The sequence below is a fragment of the Hippocampus zosterae genome, chromosome 14 (genome assembly GCF_025434085.1).
Source record: "Hippocampus zosterae strain Florida chromosome 14, ASM2543408v3, whole genome shotgun sequence".
NCBI classification, from domain to species: domain Eukaryota; kingdom Metazoa; phylum Chordata; class Actinopteri; order Syngnathiformes; family Syngnathidae; genus Hippocampus; species Hippocampus zosterae.
The window spans coordinates 5,647,793-5,660,889 of NC_067464.1; positions in this window are offsets into that span (position 1 = coordinate 5,647,793).

Genomic DNA, 13,097 nt, shown 5'->3' on the forward strand with positions numbered 1-13,097 from the left:
CGTGTATAAATAGTGGACGGAAGCATCCGACGCCATGAACGGACCGGTAACATTTCATCTGTTGGTGTCAAATGGAGGTCAGCGGCGGGTTGAAGCTTTCCGTGTCCGCGCGGGGACGTGGGCCAGCTGCGTTTTTTGGACTCGTCGCAAGAGTGTGCGTGGAGGTGCGTGCACGTGGATGAGGAGAGGGCTATGTGTGTGTGTGTGTGTGGGGGCGGGGGGGTCCATTTCAAGGAAAACACGATTGAGACAATCAGCAGGGTGAATGACCCCCCCCCCCCGCCCCAAGACATCCCGAAGAGACGGTACCCCAACAACCCACCCCAGGCAACAGCTACACGTGGTGAGCATTGTTGCTTTTAAATCCTCTTCCGCAAACAAACTTGATTTCATTTGAAGTATATTTGTGCTTTTTTTTTTTTTTGACGGGCCAAAAACTCCCACCTTTCTAAACCCGTTCGACTCCCACGCCATACACCTTCAGGTGGTTTGGAACTTCCGGGATATATTTTTTGCACGTTCCACAAATGTTAATGTTTGTAATTATTCGGGGGGGAAACATGAAAAAAAATGTCAGCGTATTTCCGATTCAAATTTCAGCGTTATACGTCATTCCATATTTGAATAAAGAAACCATGTCAATCTTGTGAGTTCTCGGCGGATTCAAACTGTTCAATTTTTTTTCCACGTTCCACAATCGTCCGCAATTCCAAATTTTCTACAAAATTAAACGCTCATTAGAAAGTTCATGGAGAAATGGAACCTATTCACTTCGGATTTTCAAACACTTCAAACTGGTCCATCAGCAAAATGTTCACCTCATTTAGAATCGCTATGTAATATTTTTTTTAGGTCTTTTTTCACTTTTCCACAAGCTGGAAAAACGGTCCCCAAAATGATCTCAATTACACTTTTTTTTCCAAACAAGTCAAACCAACATTAAAATGTTCAATATTCCCTCCAATTTCAACTTTTCAAAAAATATTTCAAAGGAGCTCACATTTTGCATCAATTTAAAAAACTAATTGAACAAAAAATGTCATGAGGTATCTCCTCTCGAAAAAGAATTCCACATTTTCCAAATGTCCACCATCTCCCCCAAATTAACGAATCAATCGACACAGTCCTCTCATTCATCTGCCTCTTTTCAGTCTCACATTCTTCCATTCCAATTAATCCTGTCCCGTTTCGACATGAATTGCATCGTCTAGTTAATAATACATGTTGACCCCCCCCCCCTCCTCCCGCCACGCTGCGAGTATTTAGCAGTGCACCTGAACTCCAGACGACCCCCGCCGGTGCAATGTGACAACGTGGTTTCAAAAAAGGCAAATACTTGTAAAACTTTCGCGACTCACTGTCCATTCTCTCGACACCAAAGGCCACGGTTTGCCCCCCCTCCCCATACTTTCTTGCGGAGGGGGGGGGGGGGGGTTGCAGCAGCAGGAGAAGGAGGAGGAGGAAGGAGAAGGCGCTGCCGGTTGAGCACAGTTCGGCGGCGCTTTGGCGACACCTAGCGGCGAATCCGTTCACCGTTCCGGCGATGCTCAGCAACGAGGCGAGGCCTTCGAAAATAAAATAAAATGAAATAAATGCGGGGAAACGCAACCATATGGATCATCAAGAGACGAATTCAAATGTGGATTCATGGTAAAATTCAAATTAACGCGACGAAACAACCAAAAAATACTCGGGATAATTTGTTTTGTTGAAAATAAATTGAAATAAACATAACGCCTGCCAAACAATAACCACAAAAAATAAATAAAACAACAACCGGTGTGTTCGTCAATATTGATGCAAAGATGCAGAAAAATAATCATTTTTAAAATTCGAATTAATGTCATCATGACAAATGTTTCATATTTTTTACACTCCCACAAAAAAAAACTGGAATTACCCTTTAAAAAAAATGAAATGAAATAACTCATATTGGCCAGTGTGAATTCTTGATGGAGCGTGTTCTTGATTTATACACAAACGGTATGTACTACATCAGTAGGTTTTATTTTAAAATTTGAATTGGATGTACAAAATCACATGAAAAACAATTTGATCCGTGAGGCTTCCATTCTATTAGAATTTGAGCGTTAATCATGTTTCGTTTAATTGAACAAATACATTACACAGCCTACACTAGAAAAAAAACGGTGTGTTGAGTTTGGTTAATTTCATTCTGTCAAGTGGCTGCACACAATCGAATCATCTTGATTTAGATGCATATTTTTGCGCAGATGTATCGTCTACTTTAAAAAAAAATTATCTGGATCCAGATGATTTCATTTCAGGCAACCGCTTGATGTAATAAATTTGAGTAACTTCAACACATCATTTCAACAGTTCATTTAAGTTTGTTCCACTGCACTGAACCGTACAATTTAAATCAAAGCTCCATTTTTCAAAAATGTAATTAATTTTTTTTGGCAAGATTTAACTACAATATATAGCGTTCTAATCACATGCATAACATGTTTAGCATTATGTTTACAAACGTGGACTGAAGAGCCATTTCAAATATTTTGATGACACAAAAAACGGTTGAGTTTAAAAAAAAAAAAAGAAAAAAAAAGAAAGGTCCAACCGTGAGATGGATTAATTTGACCCAATTTCGTTTTGGGTCTTTCAAATGGGGGGGAGGGGGTGGGGGTACAAAACAACCCAATGTTTTGCATTGTTTGTAATTTTTTCACCTAAGGACCCTTTTTGACCCATAATTGAGTTATTTCTGATCCAACAGTTTTTAGACTGTATCAATACATTTTGCCCTAGAAAGTATTTAGTGTGTGCGTGTGTGTGTGTATGTGTGTGTGTGCGCGCACGTGGAGTTAAGAGCAGGTCATCAGATTAGAGGTCGTGGTTAACGCCTGTGTGTGCACGTCTCGGCTACGTGTACGCCAAATGCTGATTTAATGCGCTTGAGTGGGTCCCAGAATACCCGATGGCCCTTACAGCGCGGGTGACCTAATCCCAGCATAATCACCCGATCCAAACAGCGCACGTATATACGACGGCAAAATATCAATCGGCGTGTTATCAGAAGGGGCGGTGCTTGCAGCTGGGGAGCAAAAGTTGTAGGGGTGGCTGGAAGGTGGGGTGGGGTGGGTTGAGGAGTTAATAGCGGTCACCCTCTCGCTGCGCCTCTGTCGCTCATCATTTATCAAGCTTAAAGGGTTTAAACAGGCAGCAAAGGCCCACCTTTTATTACATATCACCCCCCCCCCCCAATCCTTCGTCGCCCCCTCCCCTACCCCTCGGCCTCTCTTGCCTTATCTACATTATGGGAAGTGTGCTTGCATGCATGGCTGACTGTTGTTAATGCCCGTTTGGAAATAGAAACATGTCCAATAAAAACAAAAGAGAGAGAGACCGGAGGGTGAATGCGGCTTTGGGGGTCGGGGGGAGTGGAGGGGGGCTATCTGTGCCTAAAGAGTTCTACAAGTGCAGCTTGAAATATGTTCACCTGTAAATATTTGCATACACCCCTCAAAAGAAAGACTTGAACTACATTTTTAGCTTGATTTTCTCTTCTTCCGATGTGTTGATTTTGACAATGGGTCACATTGCCTCCACTTTATGGAACTTTATGGTTTGCGTTCTTATTTGCTTTCTTTTCAGTGGAACGTTGAATTTAACAGTGCGGCATATAAGGCAACCGCGTTAAGTTCAACTTGAACCTGTTATAATTTAAAACTGTAGGTATTATTTTCAGATCATTTTCCAATACTTGTTCATTGTATTCCATCAAAATTATTTCAACTTTGTTTTTGATTCTACCCAAATGTAGTTATTTGTATTCATTTTGCACGATTGCAGTATTCTATTTTTCATTTGATGTATTGTTTTTGTTACTTAATTTAAATGTTGGGTATTATTTATTTAATTTACATTAATTTTTAGGGAGGGCTTTTTTTCACTTGATTTTCATAGCGTCTTTACTTGCCTTGCTGGCCAGCTTTTGTAATTTTTTTTCTCCTTTATTTTAATGTATTTGAATATTTTTTTGATTTTTTTTGTATTTTTTATTTTCCTTTTTTGACACAATTATCATATTTAAAAACAAAATGTAATACACAGTGGACCGCTGCATATCCCAGGGGAGTCAAATATTCATGATTTTTTTTCCCCCAGTTTCCCCCCCCCCATGGAGGGGTCACTTTACGAGAATGTATACATTTTAATTTGACAAATGCTATTGCATGACTTTGAATAGCTGTTATTGTCTTGTATTCGACCTGAATGCATTTCTTGCTGTTCTAGTATCCACCCAACAGTCTTCACGTTAGTCTAATTTTCTGTCCGTGAGGCCATTTTGTGTTATAGTCGCAGGTTGTGAGCTTGCAGCCAGCTAGCTTGAACGCAGCTGCACACACACACACACTCACACACACACACACACACACACACCAGCATGCACGCTGTGACACATTTTGATATTCGAGTCACACAGCCGAGTAAACACTGCTCTCCTATTCAATAACCGTCATTGACAAGAGTCCATATATTCGCCCGCATGAGCCTAAACACACAAATTGTGTGTAAACAAACAACGGAAAACTCATCTCTTGCAATTCAACGGTGTTGTTTAAACAAAAGTATATTTGCGTATCTATAACATGCTGCTTTTGACTTCCTGGTTGGTTCTTGATTGGAATAAAATGATTTGAAAGTATAATCGCGGTTGGCTCCTTTCTGTACACACATGGATACCTTGTAATTAATGGCACACTCTTGTGAATGCATCTCCATGGCAACCATATGATCTCATGCTTAAGTCAGTGAAGTCATCAAATACTTGCAGAGAACAATAATGGAAGTTTAAAAAAAAAAAGATGGGGGAGTATGATGATTTTTTTTTTTTTTTAATGCATCGGTCATGATCAAGTGTTGAGGTTCGCCAGGTAATTATCTGGCCTTGTCAAAAAGAGAATGGAGTGTCATCAGCAAAGCGCTGCCTTTTGGAGTCGGCTCTCAGTCACCAAAGAAGAAGATCTGAGGGACTCGGGGACCCGCCGGGAGGAAACAACAACGTTCCGCTTTTTCCTCCCTTGGATAAATATCGCCGACGGGCTACCGCGGCATCAGTGGCGAAGCCAAACATGGCGGGGGCGAGGAGGAACACAATATTTATTTGTACTACAAGCTGCCCGCTTGGCCATTATTTCAAAGTGTCTGGAGTCTCCGCAGAGTTGTTTTATAACAAGCGGCGTTTTGTTGCAGTCCCGGGTCCGGGTCAAAGGTCAGTAGCGCATGAATCTGATGCATTCGAAACCACAGTACGTTCAGTGTAAGGCAGAGCTTCTTAAACGCACGCTCCCCATGCCCAAAAAAAAAGAAGAAATAAAATATTGTACTTGGTGTTCAAACTCCATAATGTGACATAGTGTGTGGGCTTGCAAAAATTGGATTTTCATGAACGCAACTGTACTTAAATGTCGATCGATATGGTGGTTCTTGGAGCACTCCATTTTTTTGGGGTGGTATTTGGTGAAAAAAGATTTGACGGTCGAATTAATGAATAGGAAGTCAATTGAGATTCTGTGGGGTTTCTCATTGTGCGGACAAAGGATTTGATCCGCTTCATCAGATTTTGAAGAAAATTGCTTTGTCAAGATGCGTAGAAGGTCGAGGGGGTGCGCCATATCTGTCGGAATGCCGAAACGCATTTTTTTCCCCAAATAATTTGGTGGTGTGTTTTTAATCAAGTCTACCTGATCGTTGGCAATAAAAAGTGATTTGCTTTGATACCCGGGGACGTTCGACGTCATGGGTTTGGTGCACCTGTCATGAGACTTGCGTAACACCCGTCAATGAAAGTTGAAAAGGCAACAATGTGCTCCGCAACAAATAAAATGCATTCCGCCAGGAGTCTTTGTGCGCTCCGAGGCGAAATGGCGACGACGATGTTGGAGCGTTTAATGCTATAAACACACAAGCTTCTCTCCCTCTGGCACGCGCGCTCCCCTGTAAATATTCATAGAGAGGCAGAATGGGCTGCTATTAATTTTTAAGCGCAGCCAAGACACACCATTCTTCAACATTTTATTTATTTTATTTTTTTTAAAGATATATAACCTGCAGCTTTCCATGGGTGCCGGAAATACATTAAATTCTCGACGGGGTCCATATCATTCATTCTCCCGGGGCCTCAACATCTCCACACCCCAATGTAAATCTTTAGAAGTTACTTCCTGAACACACACTCAAACACACACCCGCACACGCATCGACTCCCACACCCAACTTTTCAGGTGAACGTCACATTCCCACCACACTTTCCCGCGGTTAGCGGTCCCTGACAGACTGTCACGGGCTCCCCCCGTCCCTGTGGAAGTGGAGAGGGGCCCACCTACACACACACACACACACACACTATTTGACAAGTCGGCAGAGAAGCAGGCCTGTGTGAGTGGTAAATGGTGAAAGAGTGCATCTCAAGGCACTGTATGAACACTGTTGTGTGGTAAATCTGTCCAGCACACGGAGGCAACTCATGTTGATGCATCCGGGAACAGTTTGATGGCTTCCAGCTGCATGAGCAAGTTGCCACGCAAGTGTAAAAAGAAGTCAACGGCAAAAAAAAAAAAAAAAACGGAGCGCAAATTGCATCGCGGAGGTTTCAAATACACTGCGTATAGTCCCGTCACGCTTTTTGATGAAAGCGTAATGAGCGTCTTCTGCGTTTGTTATTTCATCATCGGTGATGTCACACATTGGCACACCACTTCTGCCATGTACACACCCTAAAAATACAAGACAAAGCTAATTTATAGCCAATAACTTCACAAAAATCAACGATCAGTCACTGTGATCAAACCATGTGAGAAGACCAATTAAAAAAAAGGACTTTATTCACATTTACTACCTTGACAGGTTGGTGCACACCTTCTCCCTTAAACATCCCAAAATACGTTTTAAAAAAGCCAGTTTACGGTTAGTATTCATGCAAATGAGATCATACACATAAAAAAATTACATTTCAAAAGGCCCTTCAAGATCGTGACTGTACACCCTCTCCCAAACATGCACCCTTAAAAAATGTTCATAGCCAATATATAACATAGTTATAGAATACTAAAACATACCGTATATTAAAAACATTTCAAATGTAAAGAAAAAGAAGGTCAAAAAAATGCCCGTATGGCACTCCTTGTCCTTTAGGTTACTTTCTTTTGGTATCTTTGTAGACAGGTACTGGTAGAAAGGGGTGTTTGCGCAGTTGTGGGCGTGAACACAGTCAACCAGCTTCCCGGCCAATGGAAGCGACTGCCCTCATTCCCTTTAAATTCAGCACAGGAGAGGCGCACAGTCTACATGGCAGAAGGACTTGCTCAGGAGATCAGCTTTTTCAAGTAAGCCGTTTCGTTCTAATGGCAGGGCGAGCCTTTTTGTATAAAATCCGACTAAACCCTTGTGGGGGAACAAACTCGGCCGAGGTCTGATGTTCATCATTTTGCGCTGACGTCGGCCCAAATCAAACGGAGCATTTGTCATTCCGTAAGATTCCAACCCCCCCCCCCCCAACACGCCACGCACACACACAATTCATTTTGAGTCTTGAGCAGAATAGAATTAACAATTTCCCCAGCTGATTTGGCCCTTTTAAAACCCTCATTACACATAAGCATTGTATATATTAGCAATCCCTCAGAGGAATGTGGAACAAGGAATCTCACACTCGTCTTATCATGGCCGCCGTTGTAATATTGCAATCAATTAGCACGCATGAGCTGATTGTCCAATCTCTCATTTGCTAATTATCCTCGGAAATATAAATGGGACAAACTAATGCTCCATTTTTTTTTAATTTAATACAAAAGGATGCTTGAAATGAGCTAGTGCGTTTGTGTCTCAAACAGTGGCTCGTCAATATGTATGAGGACACATCAAAGAGCGGGGATGTGGGGGCGGGGGGGGGGACAACAACGGGGATGGCATTAAATGCAGTTTCCGATCCAGAATATGCAAATAAGGTGGTTATCGTTCAGTTCTAGTGTTTGCGCTACTTTTTTTTTTTTTGGTAACCGTTATCATGCAACTTATACACTGTCCTCTGGGATGTTTGATATTTGAAACAGGAACACGAGAGGTTCATAAGTGGGTTGCATTTTCAAAGCGTTTTGACGACAAATTGCAGCAGGGTAACGGCATCAGAATTTATGCAGAGTGGATTTTAACATATTCGAATTATTTAGTTGTCAAGAAAAAGATAGATGGGGGGGGGGGCTCGCTGAAACACGGTAATTGCACATTATTTTATTTTAACCTGGAAAATGATTGCACAGGTGTTTCCATTCGTCCTTATTGGCCGTCATTAAGGTCTCTCGTGAGACGTTGCCTCCTTCAAAGCTCGAGTTCTCTACCAGAGGCCCAATATTGCGATCTGCTGCACGGAGATGTCGGCTGTTGTTCTTGGTATCTACTGGAACCATCCATCCACCTTGGGGGTTTCTGCCCCCAGGTGCCTCCATCACTAGTGGCATCATTGTTGCCTTGAACCCAGAGTAATAAAGGAAATACAGTAAAAAAAAATTTTTTTAAAGGGTATCCCTCATGCAGACAACAATCAATAAAAGCGGGTCCCCACGAGGCGCTCGCTTGTGTACGTTTCCAGGGAGTCGTTCCCAGCTGGTGGCCGCAACTCTCGAAGAGAAGCGACACACAATGGGCTCAGTGTGCCTCGCCGCAACGCTAATATTTGTCACTTTTAATCGCCTACCCTCGCAAACGCACACAGACACACACACACACACGCGGGCGCGCGTACTGTCCAGTGGGGAGGGAGGAAAATTCACACACTCACAACGACGAGCTTTAGTTGCCCGCAGGAGTTTGAAAATCCAAATTTTGCCTCCTTCTTTGTTTCCGAGCAGCTGTCAAAAAATTTCCACCTGCCTCCATTCGCGAGAAAATATATCCTGCATTCTGCTCTAATTTTCACAGCTTGTTAATTATTAAAGGTATGTATTTGAATTATAAATATACTAGTTATACAGACGTAGGCAAAGCAGGCATATAGCCCCGGGCTAAATTCCTCCATTAGCCATTATTTTCCAGTGCGCTGTCTCCATATGCCTGCCTACTGTTCCGATGTCATATCCAAAAAAACACCAAGGCATTCCTTTGTACTCGGCCAGCCCCCACCCGCTTTGACCAACCCCAAAAATCCCCCCCACTCCCCTCCGTACATATATGTGCGCCGGCTTTTTGAAGTGGGATGTCACACTCGTCTTAAATATAATGAATCGCTCTCTGCGAGGCATCCCCAACACTCTCTGCCTGCCTCGCGCTCCCGTGTTTTGCAGCCTTCCGACGTGTCACGAATCATCCGGCGTGAAGGCCTCGCCACTAAATCATTAACATTGTCAGAAATGACTGGGAAGGAGTGAGCCAACACCGAAACCCCCCCCCCCCCCCCGCACCCCTCCCACCAGGCGGTAGAGGCACGTGCGACGGGAACGGATGGTAAACAAAAGAGACGCAGCCTTGAACTTGCTTCCCCTTTGTGTTTTCATCGCCTCCTCCTCGGGATTTCCGAGCGACAAGGAAGAAGTGAGGAAAGGTAAATAAACTGTCAAAAAAGTTGAACAAGTCACCGGATTTTTTTTTTTTTCAACCAGATTTTGCAATGTGTTTCTGGGATATTTCAGTCAGTGGCATCAATGTACAGGAACAGTCTAAGACAACGTGTAACCGCTCCATGATGCTGGTGGATCTCAGATTTGGTTTCTGTTTAGAGGGGCGGGTGTATCATAATAATTCCCCCAAGAGTCCAAACAATCACCAGAATTTCATTGTAGAACTGAAGTTTTAAGTAAGACACGAGATTTACTCCCTGTGACTGTGCTTGCGCCGCAGCCTACCGCCTAGCATGGTAAAGCTAATGTAGCAACCTACATCCTTGCTCATTGTTCCTTCTTGTCAAACAGCACAAAACAGATGGACTCAAAGTCACAAACTAGTCACATACAGTATATATGATGCAAATCAAAGTTATATGTCCCCAAAAGAGTTGGTCAATACTGGGTGATAAGCGTATAGCGGTGCGCCAGTCGGGAGCTAGCGCACATAGCAAATATAGCAGTACTCATTGTCCATCTGTCCTCCTCCTTGTCGAGCAACACAAACGACTAACCAAAATGCACAAAAGAGGCCATAGATGGTCAAAAACAAAGTCAAAAAAAGTCACCAAAGTGTGTATTTATTTTGGATTGTCTTGCTTGACTATCAAAGTTTCAGCAGGCGTTAAAAAAATAAAATAAAAATGGTGTACTTTCAAGTAGTTATGGAGTGTGGAGGCGCCAAATCCAAAGCAAGCGCCCTCGCCCATCAGTGCTATATATCCCCACTTAAATTTTCACCCACCTATGCCATCATCCATCAAAAGCATAACTAATTTTTCCTTCAATTTCCACTGCTCTCTGAAGAATCTAAAAGGGTGATGAACGGTGGACGGCGGCAAAGCGCAGCGGTACTGTTTTTAACCTTGCTCAAGTCATTAATCCGTTTTATACCCATGAAGGTAGTAAAGGAGACAATGAATTAGTCATTAAAGCGCAGGTCAGTTTATTAGAATTCCTGATTGAACTGTAAAACGACTTCTCCAGGGCTGCCGGGCTAAACGGAGGAATCTGCAAAACCACCGAGTTAAGTGAAAAAAAAAAAGGAGCTGAGAGAAGCAGTCCGAGGGATTGAGATTAAGAAGACGCAGCGAACAGAATAAGGTTTAATCAAGGCTAGTGAATAGTCACGCTGTTAAATACACAAAAACATCAAGCGGACGTTGTATCGGTCTGTCGTGGTGAAGAAGGAGCTGAGCCAAAGGGCAAAGCTCTCAATTTACCGGTCGATCTACGTTCCAACCCTCATCTATGGTCACGAGCTATGGGTCGTGACCGAAAGAACGAGATCCCTGATACAAGCGGCCGAAATGAGTTTTCTCCGCAGGGTGTCCGGGCTCTCCCTTAGAGATAAGGTGAGAAGCTCGGTCATCCGGGAGGGGCTCCGAGTTGAGCCGCTTCTCCTCCACATCGAGAGGAGCCAGATGAGGTGGCTTGGGCATCTGATTCGGATGCCTCCTGAACGCCTCCCTGGTGAGGTGTTCCGGGCATGTCCCACCGGGAGGAGACCCCGAGGAAGACCCAGGACACGCTGGAGAGACTATGTCACCCAGCTGGCCTGGGAACGCCTCGGGATCCCCCGAGGAGAGCTGGACGAAGTAGCTAGGGAGAGGGAAGTCTGGGCTTCCCTGCTAAAGCTGTTGCCCCCGCGACCCGGCCCCGGATAAGCGGTAGAAGATGGATGGATGGATGGATCAAGTGAGAAGGCAGAGAATATTATTTGAACCCAAGCACCAGATCAATACATCTGATGAGTGAATCACTTTTTGGGGGGGACCTCAAAATACAGAAAACTCACTGATGAAGTTTATCCTGGTGAAAAAGTAGCTAAGTGAAAACTTAGCTTCTTCGCGGTTCGCTAGTTCGACGATTTTCTTGCGATTTTTTATCCTTCTGAGTCAAAAACATTTTTTTCTTTGGGGGCGGGGGGGGGGGGTGATCATTAAAGTCATCACCCCCAAAAATCCCCATTCGCCTCGTTGCCACGAAAAAAAAAATTTGGTCATGGAAATACGATTATTAGCCACCACTCTGAGGCATGTAAACATCCATCAAATGCTGATTTGGTGGCCTCCGTCTACGCTAACAGCAGAGGGTTTATTCATGTCAACACGGGAGTGGAATATGAAGAAAGGAAAGGTGGCAGTTATCACGATGCATCACTTATGCTTTCATAGCGCCGCTTGAATGGCGCGAGTTTGCCGGGTAACTGAGAGCATGCTTTTAAAAGCTGACCTACCAGGAAGGCCATCCATCACGCCGGAAAGACAGATTGAAGTGGCTGGACATCTCAAATGTTTTGTCTATGGCACAACGGTGGGGAAGTGCTCAGAAAACATCCACGCCATGTGCTTTTTTGGGGGGGCAAGCTCGTGTTTCCGCTCTGAGGGTGTTTTTCCCAAACTAAAATGGACTCTAGATTTGCAAATGAGCACCTCCCACCCGACTCCCCTTACATGTATTGTATATTGATGTATTCCGTTACGGTGACAATGCACACGCGAATCCCCGACACCCCCTGCGAAATCAGCACAGCACCTCTCTGATTCTAATGAGTGGAATTGCTGATGAGGGAAATGTGTTTCTGATGATTAATGCCCACTGACAACATGTCTTCTCCTGGAGGAGCTTTGCAGTGGCAGCCCCCCCCCAACCCCACCCGCCCACTTCAACCTCCCACCTCTTAGAAGTCGACACCCCGCAGGGAAGGATAATCTAAAGATGCTTCCACGAATCCGATGAACAAACTTGAGTTTTTTTTTTTTAAATACAAACCGAACCATTTTCTACAGTCCTTGATGAGGATTGCGGATGAGCTCAAGTCTGACTTTAAAGCTTTTTTTTAAAGCTGACTTTGGACTGGTCACTAATCAACTTAGTGACAAACAACTATTCACATTCACGTCTATGGACAATTTTGGGCAGAACACAAGCTGGTAAGGGCCGCTTGGACATTCTTCGACTTAATAAACACACTAAATCCAATCCAAAGTGGTTATATAGCAGCCAAAGCACAGCAATCAAGGTTAGCATCCGATTGCTCAGCTTCATGACAGAAAATGCCGGGAAATAAAGGACGAATCTCATTAAATTAACACGAATATGCTAGATACTTATGATGGTTCCACACCCGATTTCAAAGTGATGCTAAGCTAACTCAAAACAAATCACAGAGCAATTGACAATAACATAAAGACGCTTGGAAAGCTGGCTAGCTCCTTATTTACAATTACAAGCTTTCAAAAGCCAAACAACGATGTTGCTATAGCTACATATAGTATGTTGCTCGCCTCGTTGCCATAGCTAGCTAAGCTCACTAGCTTGGCCATGATGTTTAGCTGTTTGGTTCACAATCTGAGAGAGAGAGACTGTCCCTGTCCATTCACAAGCTAACAGGTGCTATGTTACTCCTATTTTTCTTCCACCCATTATTTGGACATGTTTCTTCTTCCATTTCATTAATCCGGTTAGCATCATTCC